This window comes from Pithys albifrons, chromosome 5, assembly GCF_047495875.1.
Source record: "Pithys albifrons albifrons isolate INPA30051 chromosome 5, PitAlb_v1, whole genome shotgun sequence".
NCBI classification, from domain to species: Eukaryota; Metazoa; Chordata; class Aves; order Passeriformes; family Thamnophilidae; genus Pithys; species Pithys albifrons.
Window position 1 is genome coordinate 44,432,276 of NC_092462.1, and position 5,456 is coordinate 44,437,731.

The following is a 5,456-nucleotide window of genomic DNA, read 5'->3' on the forward strand; positions in this document are numbered from 1 at the left end:
TTTGGCCGTGGTGGAACTGACTAAGCCCCTCCCACACACCAGCTCTTACCCTTTCTGAGATAATGTAGTATGGTATGGAATACAACACTACTGGCTAGAAAAAGTCAGCTGTTAGCTAGCCCAGCCCAGCTCAAGTCAGCTGACAATTCCAGGCCTAGTTTGAACTTTAAAACCTAAATTTTAGGCCTACTTGGCTAAACCCATAACAAACATGAAACAAATGCTGCAAAGTAGATCTTCTTATGTTGAATGGAATCATTGGAAGTAATTATCAAGGTCCCTCTACATATATAAAAGAGGCTGAGGAATGAGATGACTGGAATTTGAAAGAGAGACCTGGACAGCTGGTTGTAGCTGAACATGTAATTCACCAAAATTTCATTATAGCTAATTCTTGTAAGAAAATACCAGGAAACCTGTTTTGTTACCCCCTCTCTGAAAATTACAGTCTAGTTGAAACAAATACTTTGAAGACAATGGCTTTTATGAAGAAGGTTATTAAAACTTTAAGGAAGGATATTGCTTACACAGCAGGATACAAACTACACCAATTTATAAACAAATGGTGTTTGGCTTATGTAGTGATTCTGCCAAGCTGCTGATTTGTGAGAAAACATGGTATACCTGCCGAGATTTGTCACTGGTCTGATTTACTCACAAAATCTATGTAATATGGCTTCTACTATATTCCTGAATGGATAACAGAACAGCATAGATTTTGAGGAAGAAAAACCAGCTGCACTGTCCATACTTCTGTTTTCTCTGTAAGAAATGTTTGGCAAAATATGTTAACATCAAAATCACCAAAAGGCAATAAGACATGCAGATTTGAGTGTCTTTGATCTAAATCTGGCAGTTTCAGGAAAACTGCATCTCTGATCTTTTTATTACTATCAACTGGGAATACAGTAATATCAGGTTTTTAAGCCACTATGGTGAACATTAAATTTTAATGTACCTGTGGAGATTTAAGTGCATGTTTTTCTCCATGACTAGTATGAGATTTAACAACAACAGCAACAACAAAGAAGAAAACAATAAAAATTCTTTTAATCTTATCCCTCAGTATGTTCCAGCAGGAATCTTATCTTTCATGCTCTCCTTAGCATTTGCGAAGAAGTCTTTTAAGCAAGTCTTTTTGATCTCCTTAAGTACAGCAGGAAATTTTGGAGATGGATTTAAAAATATTGCTCTGGAATCTCCTCTTTCTTTTCTTTTAAAGTTGAAAATGCTTTTAGGTTAAAGATTTATTGTTCTACATTCCTAAGCAAGCCAGAAGGGTATTAAAGGAAGTTCTCAATTGTTTCTGCATCTGAACGATCTGCAGCTTGATGAGGCCCAGCCAAGGCCTTGCAGGGGGGCACTTGAAGAGTGAGACTTGGTGAGGCACGAGAAAAAACCACCATGATGAGCAAAAATCAAAAAAGTGCATGTCTAAGTTGTAAGAACCTGTGATTGGATGATTTAATTTTGAACTCATTTTTAAAGAACCCTCATCGGAGGGTTCTTTAAAATTGGACTATACAAAGGTATGCTAAAGAACAATTATTACTGATTGAGTTTTAAGTGGGCAAAGTGAGACAAGATCACCATTTCAGTCTCATCAGAAATCTTCATACCTGCATTTCTGTGAATAAAGTAATAATTTAACTTTCCCCACTCCTGTCCCCATCACCTTCATCTCGTTCTGAATACCTATGGGTATTTCAAGCTAATCACAGTCTTCCCTGCTGCTGATTCTAGCCACTTCCTTCCCTAGCTGTTCTTTCGATACTTGTAGTGAAATCTTCTCCTCCTGATCTAATAGTGTGTGATGCAATATGATACGTATCTTTCTTAAACTGCTACCTACTAATATATATTATCTGTTCTCCAGTATCAGCTAATGCTGCTTTTGTAGTGTACTTACGAGCCCTTCAGGTCAGAAATAGGGAATCCTGAGGGTACCACCCAGTTTCTCCCCTTGCCCCACTCCCTCCAGCGAAGTGAAAGACTAAGAGTAGAGATAAGTCAAAAAGTGTTGAGATAACAATTACAGGAAAGAGCAATAAAATAAGAAAACAAACAGACATATCAACAATGCTAACAACAACAGTGCATAAAAGAGGGTGATTACATGCAAAATGGTCAACAAGCCTGACACAACCACAGTCCATGCCACCCCACCCCTCCTTCTACCATGCTTTTTCCCAAGTGGAAATGGACACCTATCTCCTCAGAAATGAGAAAGTCACTTTCCCCTTGCTCCAAGCAATGAAAAATAATGTCCGACAATGGGATCAGCATTACCCTGCCACTTGATCCTCTGGAATAGGACAAAATGTCAGCGGGTGCTCTTCAAACCACCCTTTACCTCAACCCAAAGCCATGTCCCCTTCTTCCCAGAAGTGAGAATCCCTTACTTCTACCCCCCAGCAATGATGTGGGTGGTATAGAATAACAACCTAGAGACACCCGCATGGCTCCAGGCTCCGCCTCTCATGTCCTTGGCCAAAACTGGGACACTAGACCACACAACATTCATTTAATATTCCTTAAGAATATGACTTTAATGTCCAAATGATTTATGCATTAGAACCCTCAACTCCTAGAATAAACATTTCTCAAATTGAAATTTCCAACCCATCTTGTTTGGACACTGTAATCACTTAGTGCTAACTAAATCTCTACTCTTTTCTTCCACCATCTATGAAAAACAGATTCTTGGTTTGTCTAAGCGTTTTTATGGAGTCCTGCTTGAGAATTTGGTGACTAGGGCAGCTTGGATGTTTTTTTCTTAATTGCAGTTTTTCCTCCAACTCAGTCTCTCTGGAGAATTAGATCAGTGTTTTCAGTTCCTGCCCTTAGTATGCTGCACTTCTCTCAGTTCTCATTAACAATGTTTTTGTCCCAGCCACTGGGTAATCTGTACCTCATCTGCATTTATACTTCATCTTCTAAAAGTAATTTAAATATCACGATTAGTGATTTCCTTACAAGATGCATCTGAAAGGATTTTTCAATGCTTTTATTTTCAGCTGTGGAAGCTTCCCAGTGGTTCACTGTTGAAATATTCACATTTCCTCTAGGCAATCCCTTCCATGTCAGCCTGTTGAGTGCTTTTAGATTTGCAGAAAGAAGCAAACTTGCAAGACAAGCAGACAGGTTGTGAGCTAAAACTCCTGAGCTTTGAGGGGCTTGTTTGCCTGAAGGGGGAACACAGTTCACTGCAGATCTACCAAAGTCCTATTTTGTTAATAAATGTACAGCATGTAGCAGCTAAATGAAAAATGAAATTCAGTAGTAATTCCTGAAGGACCTCAGGGATGTGTTACACTGACAGAATGCCAATGTGTATCTTTAATAGGATAATATACTGGTGAAACGTCAGAATCATTTTATATGGGTGCATGTCACAACATGCTGAAGTATCCTTGTGCTTAGAAGAGTAATGTAGTCATAATAAAAATCCCAATTTTACCCTTTATCTTTCTGGGGCTTGTAGTTTTTATGAATATGACTGTACATTTGATGTCACTCAAATGCAGCATAGAAGAATCAAATTTTTAGAAAAAAAAATCCAGAAATTCTCAAACACAAGAATTCCTAAAAGACACTCCACTGACTCCATTAGCAAGGCTTAGAGTTGTGCTGTCTCATGGAAGAAATAACATGACTACTTTAATGTGTGTTGCTTCATGTGGAGATATGTGGCTTTTCTAGGTTTTTTGTTATTTTAATTTACTTTCTTAAGCTGTTTTGTGTATGCAGCTGGTTTTGAGGGATATTTTGGTAGGTACTTACTTGCTACACAAATTGTCAATGGCAATCATTTCTCATACCCTGGGTATTGATGTATTTTGGATATAAGCTGAGTTGTAGTAACTATAGGCTGCAGAAATGATGTAGTATTAACTTATAAATTAGTTTACCAATGTGGTGGGTGATCCCAGCCAGCAGCCAAGCACCCACATGGCTGTCCTCTCCTTCCCCCACCCTATCCAGGTGGCTGGGAGAACAAAAGCAAGAAAATTCATGGATCAAAACAAAGACAGTTTAATCAGTGAAGAAAACCAAAGGGAGAAAAATGAAATGATGCACAGGAAATCACTCACCACATCCCAGAGGTGGATCAATGCCCATATAAACAGACATCTTAGAAAACAAATCCCCACCCTTCTTCCTAAACCTCAGCTTTTGTTGCCAAAAGTGACATTACAAGGTACAGATTATCCCTTTGGCCAAGTCAGGTCAGTTGTCCCATCCCAATCTCTTGCCCATTCCCATGATACTCAATTAGGCAGAGCAGAGACGACAAAAAAAAAAAAAAGAATGCCTTAACATTGTGCAAATCGCTTCTCACTGGTAGCTGTTCTCAATGCTTCCAGAGCCACAAATCCAAAACATGGCAGCAAATTGGCTGCTAGGAAGATATTTAACTCTACTCCAGCCAGACTAAGTCCAATCCGATAACCCAGCACCACTGTTTACAAAGATTGCAGGCACTGTACAAATCTTCTATCCAAGGACCAACCCTGCAGCATTGTAAATTATAAATTATGATCTATGCTGACACTCTTTTTTTTTCATTTGTTTGGATTGAAATCCTTTAAAAAGAGGTATAAACAAAACAATAAGTTGCAGTTGTGGAAAACATCAAACTATTTTAGCACACTGAGATTTTGGTGGGTTTTTTTCTCATCTGATTTGGACCAGTTTTAAGGCCACTTTTTTGACTCTTCAGTATAAAAACACAGTGTCATTCTCTCAGAATCCACCAATAAAAGTTCATCTCCATTTTCTACGTTATAAAGTCAGTATTTCAGCATTCTACAGCTGAAAACACAGCTTGAGCAGCAGTTTCCATAGATTTGCACTTACAGTGAACAGTCACATGCAGAGTTACTGCTAGATTTAAACATTCCAAAAATTCTCTTTCCTTGTTTTTATTTAATAAGGAAAAATTTTCAGTTCTCTCTTAACACTGACATTTAACTCTTGGTGACTGTAAGTGGATGACTCAGTAAGTTTATGCTTATAGTACTTACATTCTTACTCCAATACATAACCTTGGAGGAGAGAGGAAAAAGATGCCCTCTCAGGGTTTCTTTTGAATCTAGTCTAGATTAATTATATGCAGCAACCATTGCTATACCGACAGCTATTGAATAGTAACTGCAATTAAGTAGGTCTTTTCCTAGCAGGTTTCTGTCCTTTCAATTAACTGGTACCCACATTGTAAGTTTCAGGTGAGTATATAAGGAATAGAGACAGGTTATTCCATTGCCCTAAGGGCTTGTATGTCCTATGATTATGAATCTGCCTCTTGAACACATTGCAGTTCATATTCAAACTGCAGCCTGTTCTCTGATTAATAGGTAGACTGAAAAATATAAGTTGAGGAATTTTGATTAAGCAAAATTAATTAGGTTTCCACTAAACCAAAACAGGATTTTTTACTACATAGTTTCATTAGA